This window comes from Abramis brama, assembly GCF_963993115.1.
Source record: "Abramis brama genome assembly, chromosome: 4".
NCBI classification, from domain to species: domain Eukaryota; kingdom Metazoa; phylum Chordata; class Actinopteri; order Cypriniformes; family Leuciscidae; genus Abramis; species Abramis brama.
In genome coordinates this window covers 2,915,345-2,932,203 of record NC_139966.1, presented here as the reverse complement: position 1 = coordinate 2,932,203, position 16,859 = coordinate 2,915,345, and the positions used below count along the sequence as shown (strand labels likewise).

General features: G+C 36.3%; 1 long non-coding RNA gene across 2 annotated transcripts in view; it reads right to left on the bottom strand.

Annotated features, from left to right (window-relative positions):
* Positions 1 to 9,143: 9,143 nt before the first annotated feature.
* LOC311081573 overlaps positions 9,144 to 16,859 on the bottom strand; it is a 40,969-nt gene continuing 33,253 nt past the window's right edge. Inside the window, exons 1-5 of one of the 2 annotated variants that reach the window (XR_014605922.1) lie at positions 15,990 to 16,172; positions 13,619 to 13,685; positions 10,306 to 10,450; positions 9,682 to 9,809; positions 9,144 to 9,525 (exon numbers count right to left, since the gene is read on the bottom strand). This is a non-coding gene — a long non-coding RNA (uncharacterized lncRNA). Of the gene's footprint in view, positions 9,526 to 9,681; positions 9,810 to 10,305; positions 10,451 to 13,618; positions 13,686 to 15,989; positions 16,173 to 16,859 lie in introns of those variants that run through there. The other variant, XR_014605921.1, reaches the window with a different exon arrangement.

The window sequence follows — 16,859 nt, the reverse complement described above, 5'->3', positions numbered from 1 at the left end:
GTGCTGAGTCTGATTTCTCACTGGTCTGTAGTGTGTGTCTGTGTGTTTAGTGTATTATGTGGTGTGGGGGAGCAGTTTTCCTTAGAGAGGGAGTTGTGGGAGAGAGTTTGCTCCCGCTGTCCTTCTTCTGCCGGGAGCACGGCTGGTGTTGCGAGTAGTGTGGTCTAACTCGGCCACATGGCATTAGGATCGTGTGTAAACTCAGTGTAGAGGAATGTGCTTTAGCGGCTGGTTACAACATTATTGTTTCTGCATCTAAAATGAACAACGCAATTGTTTTATTTTTAAGCGCGATCGGAAAAGGCTGAAAGTTTAGTCTCAGATAATGACAGTGACAGATCCTAACATTTCTGATTGCTCTTATCTCTCATCGCATAATGAAGATCAGGCAACAGTATATAAAGCTGAGGAAAGAAACTAAAGGCCTATCTGGAGTTCAGGCTGAAGATTACTTCCCTGATCGCTCTGCTTTCCTTAACGATGCAGAAATTCTAATGAAAGGAGGAGTTTTTCAACCAGAGTCTCGACTGTGAACACAGGAATTCTTGCAGAATCACGCGAGACTTCAGAATAAGCACTGGACGATATGCAGGAAGAAATTGCGATAGTGTTTGGAATGATTTTCACATAAAATTCACGTGAAAAAAACCCCATTGTACCCACCATTAGCCTATATATAACCTTTTATACAGAAATATATTCATTCTTTATTGTCTTTATTTATTCTTTATTGGATTTATTGTCTCTTTAGAAAAAGTTATTTAATCCCTCTTTTTTTAATCTTTTTTTAAAATTGATTTTAAGAATTACAATGACAGTCGGGGGGTACAAAGAGTAAAGCCGATAAACAAACATAAAAAGACATATACATAAACAGTGACAAACTTAAAAGTTAAACAAAAAAATTGAAATGTTTACGGATTGAAACGCACTTTGCAGCTTTCTTATTTTTCAAACCCAATATTGTGTTTAGGTATTGTAAAATTTCTGCTCGTAGCCCTCAAACCGTGTTCACTTTATAGCCCTTAATTCTGTAATTGTGGACAAATGTGGGCACAGAGGACTCAGATGTGATCCTATTTTTTATTTATTATAAATGTTATATCACTGTCTTCGATAAAATTTTGTCTATCCATTTATGGTGTGTTTTTTTAATTTGGGGGTATTTTTGAATTTATTTACTTCAAAAAGTACCATATTTTCTATGTAAATTATGCTTTTTTTTTTTGAGTGTGAGTTTTTGCCATGATGAGAATGTTGTACAGGATCAGCCCTTCATTTGTGTGTATGTTAGATATGCATTGTATTGGATCTATCGATTTATTTTTACAAAAAAACAAGAAGAATGCTCTAAATTACAGTTTTTCCCATTCATTTCTATGGGTGCCCATTTTTGACCCAAATACAAGATTAAGGAGTTTGTTTTTTTCACCCACTTAACATTTTAATAGAATTTTATGATTGTGTTAAGTAACAGTTAGTTAATCAATAACTAATGAATTCTGTCATACCTCCTGAAGAACTACTATTAATTATGTAAGGGTTAATGCCCTTCGAGGTGTCCATTATCAGGTATTAATGGACGACGGCGAGGCGTGAACCGTCCGACGCGCAGCGGTTGCCTCCGCTGAAGTCCATTAATACCTGATAATGGACACCTCGAAGGGCATTAACCCGCTTATACCATGGTCACTTACGAAAGAAAGAAATATTTAATCAATTAATAATACTTTAATGTGTTTTAGAGTACAAATCGTGAGGGGTTTTATTTATTAAGTCGAGCGCACTATTTAATATCTCCCGTATACAGGCGTTGCCAAGCAACCACAGCGACCCGACCGCAGCAGTTGGTCAGTGAGTTTGAGCCAGCGCAGTCATTTATAACTGCCATCAGGCAAACTGACGGGACGCCTTTCCTAGGTGTACATTATCACTTTCTAATGGACACCCTGCAGCCAATCAGAATCGAGTATTCACCCAGACCATGGTATAACTACTAATTAAGGTTCAAGAAAAATAACTAAGAAGTAACTAATGAACAGTTATACAAAACTACATTGATTTGTGACCTTCCTTATTTACTAATGTTATTAATAGAAGTAGTATTATGAAAATACAATTTTAACAAATACATGTAAATGTTGGTTTTGTGAGTGTGTTCTGTGAGAAATCAACTTCAGAAAGAAACCCTGCACTCAAGTGCCTTGCCTTAACTAACCTCAGATTAGCTTTTATATTCTATACAGTACTGTGTGTGTGTGTGTGTGTGTGTGTGTGTGTTCCTCAGCATAGAATGCCATTGAGTAAATTCATGTATTTGAGGCAACGACTGAGGGAAACTGAAAATATAGGTATAACTATATAATATAACTTGTTAATAAATAATACAATTAATAAATAATTATCAAATAATTCTGTTATCAATTAATTAATTATCAAATAATTGTTTTGCTAATGAAATAAAAAGTTTGCTTATTTGCAGATCAATATATAGCCTATAGGTAAATGTCTGCACTTATCTTTCTTATTAGTGCTGAAGAAGGACTAAAACTGTCTAGAAATAAAAAAAGAAAACATTGATCATTGCTTTTTACTTTTTAAGTACTTTAAAAATGAATTACCTTTGTACTTTTACTAAGGTAAATTTGAAAATGAATAGGCCTAATTGTAATTTTACCGGAGTGATATTCTTTAGTTGTTTTGGTTCCAGTGCTGCTTCACATGACACATATCCACTCACTGAAGGGGATTCTGTTCCTGGGAGTCAGTAGACAACAGTCTGCACAGATTCCCACACTGGTGCGCACTGCTTCGGGAAATGGACGTCCAAAACACAGTTTAAAGCATGTGTGCACAGCACCAAGGAGAGTGTTTTGCTGTAGTGCCTGTTTGCCAGCAGTTACACAGGCCTGAAGGCACTGACTGTCGTCCCCAAGGCCAAGGACAGAGGGGAAGGGTTCAGTGAGCCCAGCCTCCTTCAAGTATTCAACTATGCTGGTCCCAACCTGTTAAAAACAGAGGAATGTCAAAAACATACAACTAACAACACAATGCACAATGCAGCATTATATACAAAACTAGGGGAGGGACAAAACATTGATATGGCGATATAGTGTTGTCCTTCTCCGTGCGATACGAGAATCGACACACTGTCATGTGAACAGATGATCTCTAGCTACAGTTGTTGTTATAATAAATAGAAAAACGCATTATATGTCTGGGCTGATTAGGTGAGTTTTTTTTTGTCTTGAGAAAAATGAATGCCTATCTTGTGTAGCATATAATATTTATACAAATGAGTCAATATTGAATGAAATCACAAGCACTGAACTGAAATGAAATCATAAAATTTGTGTCAAGCAATAAAAAAAGTAGCTTATCAGAAACTGTACCATGTAAACAATATAAATTGTTGTTACTAAACCTAATACAATTCTGCTAGTTACAAAAATTATTTTTTTTACACCAATTTGATATTTAAAAATAAAATATTTAAAAAGTATATAATTATCTAACATCTGACTAATTCAAAATGAACCTCAAAACATTAAATGCTAAATGGTGGTTATATATAGGCCTATCTAGCGTTACAGAACATGTGTCAGAAGGTCGTCTCGCAGTGACTGAACAGTGTCTTACAAGTCTACGCTGTTGCAGTGTTATCTGACATTACGCGTGTCTGCTTCATTAGAGCCTATTGTGAGGAAAAAGCTTAGCGTGGTTTAATGTACCTAAACAACGATCAGTGATCACCACATTTCTCTCTCATATTGCTCCGGAGAGAGACATTTGATGATTATTGATCGTTGTTTAGGTACATTAAACCACGCTAAGCTTTTTCACATTATGTGTTTTAGAATCTCCCACTTAAAAAAAAGATTAAACAAAATCTGATTGTGTTCATTGATAAACATTGATCTATAACATGAAGCGGACCCTGGAAGATTTTTTTGGGGGGGGTAAGTTAATGCTGCAATTGTTTGTCATATCAAAAGAATGATCGAGATTGAAGATGTAAGCCTGTGCAGTGTCAGTAATGTTGATGTTTGGAACTATGCATTTAGTAGAAAAGCCCTAAAGAGGGTAAGTAGCATCAGCCCTCAGTTTGCCAATCTGTTGGACTCTGGCCCAATATGAACACATTTTAAAACCAAATACTCTTTCATATTCCTTTCTAATAATGCACTGGGATGTGAAATATGCAGAGATGCAGGGTCACAGGTGTGCTAAGATCTGGTTCAAACACATACACTTTTTCATCAGAGTGGCCAATATGGCAGAGTTAAACCTTATGGGGATCCTAAAGACAAGCAGATGAGATCGTTACGTATCATCGCATAGCCATTAGCCGAGTCAATCTGTGGAAAGTTTTTCAGATTTCTTTTTACAAATTGTTATTCAGTTGTTGTTTAAATTAGACATCAGATATTTTACACCTTATTACATATCAGATAACATTCTACCATACATAGTTCACTTGTATTTTCAGTGCTTTCAATACTCCATATTTACATCCTTGTGCATTGAAGTACTCTTTAGCAGTTTCATTGTATTTGTATTAGTAGTATTGTAGTATCTTTTGTTAATAAAATCTTTTTTTTTACAACTGTCTTTTGTGTTGGTTTTGTGTCTCGGGTAAACCCACTCACTCACCCCACCCACCAGCTTGCAGACATTTCTTGACTGGGTTATCTTGTTGAATTTGGTGATTAACATGGATCCTGACATATACAAAAAATATTAAATTATAAAACAAATGGTTCATACCCTGATGGGTATTCCAAAGCGGAGAAATCAAATTTTAGAAAAAAGGCCAACACTTTTGACCTCCAATGTAAGAGCCATAAAAATGTTAATATTTACAATTTTTTAAATCATGTTATCAGTTCTCAAAAATGGTCTAAAGTTTGATCTTAAATTTGTATCTCATATGCTAAAGGTGAGGCCAGGTGCACGTGCAACATAAGCTAGGCCTGCTTTTTGCGTTCATACTTTTAGGTTAAAAAAAGTACAGAATCTACTACTTTATAGTTGCCTGCAACGTAGGTTATTCAACGTGAGGACATGCATGATTAAACAATGCACACGTTAAAAAAATCATGAACGCTGCAAAGTTGAATCGCCATAAATAAAAATCCAAATCATTTTTAGTTGTATCGAAAAAAATATGTATAATTAGCATAAATAGTAAAATATGGACTAGAAATTTTGAGGTAATCACCCACTCTTTTGTAATTTACCATTTATGCCATTATATTCACTAAAAGTATAAATTAGTCAAGTTTTTAGATGCATAACTTTATGCCACTAGGTGTCACTATACAGTACTGCATGCATTTTAAAGCTGACACATTCGTAATCACAAAAATGTAACTTTTTAAAAAAAAAAAAAAAAAAAAAAAACATATTTATGATATTAAAACTATAGTTATATGGTTATAATGAAATAAATGTTTTTCTCTAAAACACCTTGGAAAAAATTATTTTTCCCCTTTTATTAAATACTTTTTTCAACCTCCTTTCCCTAAGATAACAGCTCTGAGATCCTTCAGAGAATCTCAAGAATCCCTCCAGATCCCAGTTTTTCTTTTCATAGATGGTGAATTGTATTACCTTAAGAACAAAGGCAAAAAACAACAGAGTAGACTAAAAGTTGTGTGTGGGGCAGAAGAGGCAAACAAACTTCTTGAGGAGTTTCATGCAAGCAGCCTCGGAGCTCACACTGGACAAAAGAAAACACGAAACGCAATATCTATACGATTTTACTGGCCTGGCATGTCACAGGACATTGACACCTGGGTAATAACATGTACAGAATTAATATGTTTGCAATATTATAAAATGCTAATGATTTCCAGCATTATACTGTTTTGATCACAGGTGGCACAGTGTGTACCACGTCAGGCCAGCAGGTCATCAGTTAAGGAGCAAAATGAAATCATTCCAGTTGTGGTATTCCTTTCCATCACACATTTATTTATTATTATTTGTTAGAATTAAATTAGAAATAACAATTAAGTTATATAACTGATTATTTTGCTTCTATTTAATGATCTCTAGGTTAAACAGCCTTTCGTTCTTGTGGGGATGGATCTAATTGGCAAATTAGCACCAACAGAAAATGGTTACCAGTATATTTGTGTCATCATTGACTACATGACCAAGTGGCCCCAGGCTTATCCCCTCAAGTCAAAGGCTGCCGGGGAGGTTGCTGATTGCCTTTTAAAATGTGTGCATCAGTTTGAGTCACCTAAGAGAGTCCTCACAGACCAGGGGAAAGAGTTTGTAAACACAGTGAGTCAGACATGTTCTAAAACATTGATCAAAAATTATTAAATGTCAACTTTTTTTCAATATACACACCTTTCATCTTTTCCCTGAGAACTTTAAGAGTCTGTTTTCTTTTATAAATTGCAGCTGAACAGTAATATCTGCAAAGTGTTCAACATTAAAAGGTCCTTGTGCGCACCGTACCACCCACAGATGAACGGCCTTGTGGAACGAATGAATGTGACAATACAGAGGTAACAATAATTTAATTCTAATTCTCTTCACACTGACAACAATTTTGAACCTTTCCAACCTTTGCTTTGAACCTGAAAATAATGTTATTATATTACCGGATCCCTTTGCAAGCTTGTTCAAAGACAAGCCCAATGAATGGGATAAACACCTAGATGCCGTAATGTTTGGGCTTCGGGCAAAGCGGCAGGTGACCACTACGTACTCACCGTACTTTTTAATGTTTGGAAGGGAGGCCCGTTACCCTTCCGAAATACCTGAGCACTATCGGGTAACTGCAGATTGTTATGATTTTCAAATAAATATCATTAATGATAAATAGGTAGCACTTTTTTAACAGTATTGTCCTGCACTTTTTGCCAGATTGACAAGAGTGTGGAGGGCACAATGTCAGTGGAACAATTGACAGAATCGGTTATTGCTATGAGTGAGGCTTTAACTGAGGCTCATACTAATACAAGAGCTTCACAGGAGAGGGTTAGGCAACAAACAAACAAAGAAAGCCCTGAACGAATTCAAACTGTTCAATGTTCAAGGAAACACAAAAACTACATCTGCCCAGTTTGTCAACCTTGAGGAGTATACTCACAATGATTTATTGTGACCATTCATTTTATTTAATGTAAGGTTTGAGTTAATTTTCTTTTTTTCCTTTTTTTCCCTGAAAACTACATTGTACATTTCTTAACCTATACAATTTGTTTGCCAGGTTTTGTAAAGATCTTTATTGCAAATCGACAAAATTTATGTAAATAGTAAATAAAAACCCAAATCAGAAATAGATGTTCCAATTAGGGGTGACCCCAAATAGTCGAAGATTCGATGCTTCGATTGGAGGAGCCGGATTCGACTACCGATCTCACGGTCGAATCTTCGCAGAGGTGTTATGAAACGAGGATCATGCCACTTTGGCTATATGAGGGCGCTCAGTGTCTGATTTCACATAGAACTACCGGTTTTCTGTCAATACGTTAATATTCAGCCTATTATGATAATGCTGTATATAAAAATGTGCAAAGAAATAAGCTTTTAATAAATATTTTTTAATGTGCTTGAATAAATCCAAACACCCCGCATCCGCGTGACAGATTTAAGTTTCACTTTCAATCCGTAACCGACAGAGGAGCGTCTTCGCGGCAAGGATTTAAATCTTTAAAATAACAATGTCTGGGATAAGAAAATATAAAGTGTGGATGTACACCGTCAGAAAGGATATTCTCCAAGGCTGGATTTAGCAACAGGAAAACCATGATCGCACTTCTGCCGGCCAACGCTAACAAGTTTCACGTTAGAATGTATTTTATCCGCGCGCACAATTTGAAAAGACTCCAACGGACACAGACAGAGTGAAAGACTGGACTTGTTCTCTCGATCAGGTAGGCTATACGGGTACAAGTGACTTCAAAACTTTTCAGCCGGTTCTAATTTGATTTTTGGATGCTGTGAGTGTGAACATTTTTAGCTAAAAAGACTGCCACTCCAGTTTAGCATTTTGTTTCTGCAGTTACAAAGACAAAGTTGAAAATTCTGGCTACTATCGTTATTTTAATAGTTTCTTTATTTTTATTTTATTTATTGACCTGTCAGGGTTATCTAATCTAACTATTTGTGGCTTGTGTTTTGAATATATGTTCCCCTGCACTTTAGGCATTTTATACATTTGCTCATCTTGTGACTTGATTCTGATTTATTTCGTTTTGTATTTTTATTAATTAGAAAGGTAGGCTATATTCTGTTCTAATTTAATTTAGTAAATTAATTGTTTATTTTTTCGGTTTATCGATGTTGTGGTGTATAGAGCCTGCTCGCACAGGTAATTTAGCCGATTTAATTTGATTTGTATGTGAAATGCAAATCCTGTCTGTGGCCTTTCTGGAGTTATTTATGTTATTTCTTAGTTTTATTGATCCAAAGTTTTTTTATACATTTTCTTCTATATCTTTGTGTGATTTTCTGTACATCGCGGCTTTGAAATGTTAAAGCCCCGCCCCCAGCCCCACATCTACACCATAAGTATTTTACATAAGGGAGTATTGATTTTGGCAGCACTTTATTTGAACTAATCATGTCATTTATTTATTGTTAATTCTTTGTGCCGCTTTTTGTCATTCAACGTCTTCTCCAAGTCTTCTATTTCGTCTTGTGCCTGGGCCCATTTCTCAAAATTGTCACCATACAAATTAAAGCAAAAATCATCCATTTAGCCTACCTAAATAAACGTTTTCATACACTCTAAAAACTGCTGGGTTGAAAACAACCCAAGTTGGGTTATTTTATAACCCAGCTGCTGGGTCAAAAAGGGTCTCACCCAGCGCTGGGTTATTTTAACCCAACATGTTGGGTTATGTTTTCTACCCAAAGTTGGGTAGAAATTACTAAATTGTTGGGTTGAACTGACTAAACAATGGGTTGAAGAATACAACCCAAATTATGGGTCATGGGTATCATTTGGATTAAAAATTACTTTTTTCAATTAACCTTTGCATTATGAAAGCAACTTGTACAGTTATTTTTATAAAATTAAAGATAATATTCAAAACATTATTCTATCAATGCATGTTTGTATTTCTTATTTACCAATTAAAAGATCTTCAATTGACATGAGTTGGTCTTTAAAAATATATTTATTCATTTCATAAAGAATTTACAATTTAAAATGAATTCATTAGCAATTCATTAAACATTTAGTTCAAGTTCAAGGATTTAAATGGAATTAAATTGAGCCTGGAGAATTTTGACCTCATTTGCCTCTTGTCCAGGGATTTCAAAGAGCGCTGTTTGGATAAACTCCCAAACTTTGCTGCAAACTTTTGGGTATGCGATGTCAAAAACAAAAAAAGCCTTAAAGCAGACATCTACAGCTCCCAGAAGGGAAGGGTGCTCCAGACCCGTCCCATTGATGACAACAAAGGCCTGGGAGCACTGATGCCCGTCCCCCAACATGAGTACAAAGGGGTACTCTGTGGGTGCCTTTGTCAGGTATTCCGCCAGGTTAGTTCCAACCTGTAAGAAAAACAAAACAAAAGGAAGTTGTTTGAACAGGTCAGGTACTTGTAACAGCAACAGCAATATCACCAGAGTTGTCATGATTTACGTGCTATGCCTTAGCTTCATAATAAGGAAGAAAAATAAATTCAGGTAAAAATCATTGTAACTTACAGGCTTAACATCAATAAAAGCCCTTCTGAACTCAAGGCGGCTGGGGCGGCACAGTTTTCTGCCAACCTTGTATACCCCGGTTGGCAGCAACACCGGGAGCAGCTGCAACGCAACCTCCCCTTGTTTTTCTGTAAAATATATATGATAGATTCATCAGTCAAATACAACAGTAAATGTATCTTATGGTTGGAGGAAGGAAGATTTTTCACAATATAGGAAAAGTGGGTAACACTTATTGTTTTCCCTGGTAACTAACCAGTAGTCCCCTAATAAGGCTGAGTTGGGCGTTCACCAGTAAGTACTGGTTAACTACCCAGCAGTTCCTGATTAGTTCCCTAGCAAGTAACCAGTAGTTCCTGATTAGTTCATCTGGTAACACTTTACAATAAGTGACACAAAGAATGCTTAGTTACTAGGGAACTCCTTAGGGAACTAATCAGGAACTAATGGGTAGTTCCCTAGTAACCAAGGAATTTTTTTGTACCTTATTGTAAAGTGTTACCGAAAAGTGTTCATTTATTAATTGTTTGCAATACAGTAACAATAAACAATGTATAAGCAGAAGAGAAGTCCCAGTGTCCCACAAGCGTAAATCTCAAATCAACATTCTACAAATAACATTACCTGCTGAAAGAAGATCAAAGTTTTTTGTGATCTCCGTTTTTTCCTATTGTGCCAGATTGATGATCCTTGGGGCGAATAGTGTGTTCCAATTTGCTGTCAATTTGTCTGGGGCCTCGGGCTGCAGCATCACAAAATCTTGGGATATCTAAGGGACCGTTCGGTATTTATGGAAGGGGCCACCGGAGGAAAATAGGGGAGGGTCATGTCTTTTTATTCTTTGTTGAGGGGAGGGTCATCCAACTTTTTTTAGTCTAGGGGGAGGGTCACCCAACTTTTATATTCATGAAAACAGCAACATTTCAAAGTGGCTTGTTTGGTGCAATTTTTTTTCATTTAGCTCCATGTTGATTTCGCGTTATCAGATATGTGGCGATACTGCATATTTTAGTTTCCATTCTTATTTTGTTTCCACGATGTGTAAGATGTAGGGCTACCACATCTTTAAATTACTATTAGTATTATTTAAGTTACAGTTTGAATTGCTAAAACACATTTCTTGAAACCATCACTCACTTTCTCAAAACCTTAAACACAAAACCAAATTTTCACACCACATTCAGAGAACCTCTGGCTCTTCTGGCAAAATTAAACAATTGCCTCAAAACCATTTTATCTTTGCTCAAAATCAAACAATGCTCTCAGATCATACACACAACGAGTCAATATTATAAACACTACAGATCATTCATTAGACACTACATCAAAAAATGGAGAACACAGAATCCAAAGCATGCAGTTAAAGAAAAAAAGTATATTGTAACAAAGTAAACAAAATTTGCAATTACGTAAAAAAGTATAGTAATGACTACTAACATTAGTAAGGTGAATAAATTACTGTATGCACTGTAAGTATAGTATTGTACAGAATATTGTATAGTATTGAATGTCTGGATATTCAGCACTTGCATACTGTAAAAATACAGTGACCCAACTGCAAAAGCCATAAAGGTTACAGTAAAAAACTCTAAATGAAAAGCATGTTACAGTCACTCAAAAGAGTTGTGCAACTGCAAAATCAAGGTCAGTGAGAGAGATTTTACATGTGTTCTGCTTCAGCATCGCGTCTTCATGTTCTGGTGGAGGAGTTTGTCCACATCACAGACACACTGTCATCTCTGGAGGCAAAGAGAAAAACCCTAAAGCCAGATCCAGCCTTGACAGTGTTCTCCACACATGCTCTTCATCATCATCATCCTCTTCCTCCTTGTTCACCACCTCGCTTACACGCACTCTTCCTCCTCTCTCTCTTATATCTTTTCAATCCATATAGGTATCAACATTCAGTGCAACATTTTGAGTCAATTTTGGCTCTCTAAACGGACTTGTATTATGTACAGTTGGTTTGGTCACATCATTAGAAATAAGTGTGAACAATTTTGAGTCGTTGTGTGTAAATGATGACAAGAGTGTTGTAGTTGTGTTTAACTTTTGCCTGTCTGTGTTTAGAGTTTTGAAACACACGTGCATCACAGTGTGAAATGTGTTTTAGTGAGCGAGAATGTGTTTAGAGTTTTGAAACACACGTGCATCACAGTGTGAAATGTGTTTTAGTGAGCGAGAATGTGTTTAGAGTTTTGCAAAAAGGGTGCATGAGATTTGCAAACAGTGTTTTAACTGCCTGAACTTGTTTAATGTTTTACAGAAAGAGTGATTTAATTGACAGCTTGGTTTAGGCTATTGAGAATTTGGTTCAGAGAATGGGATTTAGTGTTTTAGCAATTCAGAAAAACTGTAACATAAAATACATAGACCTACACCACAAAAACTAGTTGAGGATAAATTCGTTAAAATTGGGCGATTCCAGTGTTATGGTCGTGACATTTGCAGTCAAAACTTAAAATAAAAATTCTCAGAAAATGCATTTAATACCAATATTTTGAAACGTCTGAAAGGAGTCAAGACATTAGACAAATATCAGTCTACACACGAGTTTTATATTTAATATGAGGGAAATACACATGTGACGTGACACAAAAAATCTTTAACTTTTAGGTGGCAAAATATTTTTTAGTAATTCTATAAATTACACTGTGCAAACCAAAGATATATACCCACCGGATAAATAAAGATCGGCCTCCACAGAACATAAAATATTTTATTATTTTTATTTTATTTTTCGTGTTCGCATTTATGTGAAAAAAACAAAAACAAAAAAAACAATGTTACGGGCGTGACAGTTCTCCATTGCAGACATGACTGCTCTGAAGCAACTTTAAAAATTTCACAGAAACCTCAAACAGAAAGCACAAAGCCTTTCTTTAAAGTGAATTTCGTTTTTTTATTAATTTTATCTTAATTTTAATCATTCTTTCATCTGGATTTAATAAATAAGAAGTAGTCTAAATATAGTAGAAAATAGATAATAATCATGACACGGAGGCGCGGGCGAGTGAACTGGATCTTGTCTCATAGCCTAAATGAACCGAAACTCAGCGTAAGGTAGGCTATGCTACTTGCCTCACAGACCGGAGAAATATATAGAAAGCTTGAAATGTCTACTTTTAAACAGAACAATTCATAACGAAAGAAAACAGACTGCTTTCTCCTTATGATATGTGCATTTCTCTCTGGCGCGTTCTGAGAAGATCGCGACGCATCGTCAACTTCATCTTTGCAGTAGACACAGAAAACACTTGTTTATTAATAAACAATTAAAATGTCTCCTTGCTATATTTGACATATTAATAATCATTACTTTTGCCGGTTGTTTGTGACAGCTTTTAGATGCTATGTTGGCAGCGCCACCCACATGTTGAACGAGTCACACCGCATCAGCACCGAAAACATGATTTTTTTCAAATCTAAAATCAAAAATCGTGATATGAACCGAATCGTAGGTTTGGTCTATCGTTACAGCCCTAGTAAGATGAGAAAGCAAGAGTTTATGGTTTAAAAAACAAACAAACAATGGCTATCTGAACATCTTTGCCAAGCGCAAACTAGTACAGAATTAGGCTAATCAATAAATTATCGGGGAGGGTCATGCTTTTTTTCACAATTATTTTGGAGGGTCATAGAAAAAATTATTGCTGGCGAAGGGAGGGTCATGTCTTTTTTGACAACAGATCTCAAAACTCCTCCGGTGGCCCCTTAAATAAATAACGAACAGTCCCTAGTCCAGGAAAAGTGCAGGAAAAGTCAATGATTTAGTAAGCAATGGGGCACAAATATTTAACAGGGTCACACATACAAAATACACAACATTCATTTATTCAACCAGTACTTACAATACTATGCAGTATTACACATGAGAGAAAGAGAAAGAAAATTGGCATGGTGTTTAATTCTAACAATGAAATGGATTGTTACATACCTTCAAACGCAGGGATTAAATTAATAAGGTTCCACTCAGACAGTTTGTCCTTCACAAAGTTATCCATCTATTAGAAAGACAAAGACAAAGAAAAAGGACACTCAATAAATATTTGATTACTTATAGTTGATTGCTTAGAGTTTTGAACTTGTTAAAAGACAAGTTCTGTTTTTTGCAACCTGGACCTTATTTCTAGCATGAAATATGTTAATTTACTCACACAAACAATTGTGAGTAGATCTCCTGAATGAATGCAAGTTACACCAAATTGTTTAGGTGAGTAAATTAACTTATTTCATGCTAGAAATAAGGTCCAGGTTGCAAAAAAATTAACACCTGAACACCTCCTTTAACTCTCTATGGTAGGATGAGGCTGAGAGAGGAGAGGGGGGCGTGGGAGAGAGGTAGAGGAGCAGGGGAGGGGTGTGTGGAGGGGAATAGAGCGGGGGGAGAGATGGAGGGGAGCAGGTTTTGCACTGATGTAAAAAGACTGACAGTGACACAATAAGACCTCATGTTAGCAAAATGTTTTAATCTTTTAACTCTAAAAAGAAAAAAAAAATGAATAAACATGTATGTTCTTTAATGTTTGATTATAATTTTACTGTCTTCACATAGATTGATACGATTTTATCAATAATAATGCCACTGACGATTCTGATTATCGATCCGATTCTTTAACGATTCTCTTATCGATTCTTAATAGCACTGTATGGAAAAATTTAGTCATATGCTTTAAAAAAAAAAACAAGTGGTTTTATTTATTTTAAAGTTTAAGCTTGAGTAAGCAAACTGTACTTTTTTATGTAATTTATGTAATGCATAGAACCTTATTGTAAAGTGTTACTGATTATACACTGATTCAGATGTCTCCTGAGTTCACTGTTGGAAAGATCAGTTGTTTTAACCATTCATGATAATGAATCGGTTCAAAGGAGTCATTAGTTCGCGAATTGGACGTGTCATGCGCGTTGTGTGATTATCCCAGCATTTAGGACATGGACATCCAAGATTTGTGTCAACACAGAAAACATTTCAACACTGGATAGTTTTTTTCGTTTGATTAAAGTGTTGTTTTATGTCACTGAATGTCCGGAATTTTTTTTAGAGAAGATAAGACAACTTATTTAGCACAATTCACACCAGCGGTAATTCAGGAAAAAAAATATCTCCGAATGCTCCACATGAAACTTTGGTCTTCCGACCTTTTACCACCGTGTCGATTTATTTTGATTAATATGTGCGAGGGAGAGAGAGCAAGACAGCGCTTAGTTTGGAGACGGTGAAGTCTTGTTTACACAGAGTGCGCGCGCGCGCGACCGTCTCTCTCTGGTGGTTCTTTCAGTTAAGCATACGCCGTCACAAACGCAGCTGTTCATCTACATTACTCACCGATCAAATAAGACTTTGGCGGGCGCTAAAACAAGTTCAATGCAGGAAAATGCATGCGCGAGTTTACATTAGACTCGCACGGAAGCCAGCGCGTCTCATGGTGAGCTCAGTTGACGCTGTGTGCTTCAAGATTCTGACGCAAGTGCTAAGACTCCGATTGGCCAAGAGAAAAAGTGCTAAGATTCCGATTGGCCCAAAGAAATGTCAATTATAAGAATTATCCAATAATGTTTCGCAATTCTATCCTGCATGGCATGTTACTGTGAGTAACGAGGCTGCCGCTAAGCTTTCATGTTGAACTTCACGAGTGCAAAAACAGGCGATTATCGCCAAATACAGGCTAATGTCAGTAAAATAAAATGCATGGGGTTTATATATACACAGATATATTCGGTCAAAGTAGTTATTTACTCGTGTAATCAAGTTTTTTCCTGTTTTACAGACGGCGTTTGAGACTTAATTAGCTTGTAAACTCGTCACATACATTTCCAAAAATAAGATATAACTAAAAGAAAACTCACCATAACAATCCTAGGTTAGCTGTATGACAAATGAGCGTCCGTCTCAAAGCTGCGCCGGACGGCGGACAGACCCTTAAAAAAACCAGACTGTCCTTATAGCCGGACGTATGGCCATAGCCTATTAGCAGCTAATAGTTAGCTATAGCTTGTTTCAAAACTACTTTTTTCGCATGGAAATTTGAAATAGTTAGGGAACATTTCATACATATCGAAGTGCCATTTACTTAAGCAATGCAAATTCAATCGTAAATATTTGGCGACCTCAATATCAGCGGTTCAAAATGTTATCTGATTTCTAATTTGCGATCGGTAGGAATATATTATGTAGTTTAAACGACCCAGGCTCAAAATAGCGTTCCCATCAGTAATCAAGCTAACTACCTATAACTAAGACAATTAAACAAAACTTTATGTGGTAGGCTATATCTCACCGTTTGATGTTATATAAATCAACTTACTTGGAGCAGGGCAAAGTTGTGTGTCTTGTCCGTCGTCCTCAGCTCTTGAAAGGGCGGGCACGCAGAAGCATCTCCAACCGTTACTTCTACAACCCAATGCGTTGGGTTGACATTTATAAACCAACGTTGGGTCAAACTGACCCAACCCTAGATCCAACTGCCTCAACCCAACATTTGGGTTAGGGAAACAACCAGTGGCGGATACAGAATGTCATTAATAGGTGGGCCTGGTGAATATACGGGGGGCCTCGGTTTTTTAAGCTTATATACACGCCCAGTGGCGTAACTTTGCTAAATTAGATATATGTACATTGTACAATAACATTACGATGTCCATCGATTTAAATAGTATGCTACATTTGTCGTTTAATGAGATGTAGCCAAATATATGCTGTATAATAGATTTGTTGTGTGACTAAAATACATAGATTCGCTTATTTGAACAACGTACACCTAAATGGTCCAGTGGTAGAACTTTCGCCAACAGTGTCAGAGGTTGTGGGATCTAGTCCGCACCAGCCTAGTTTTTTTTTTTTTTTTTTCATCAAAACTGATTATGTTCATCAGTGGTTGTATATCAAGGAGGGACACGTGTGCATTATGATGTGTGATTTCACCAGAACGAATAGAGAGTATCCGCAACGGATTGAAGCGCGCGTCGAGTCAAGACAGTGCGGTGTGTGCGCGAGCCACACGAGAAAACACTGTACAGGGTTCGTACGGGTGCTTGAAATCCTTGAAAGTGCTTGAATTTTGATGTTGTGTTTTCAAGGTTTGAAAAGTGCTTGAATTTTGGATAAAATGCTTGAAAATGCTTGAATTTGTAACTGTATTTCTTTCACAAGAAATATCTTTCTGACGAAATAGTTC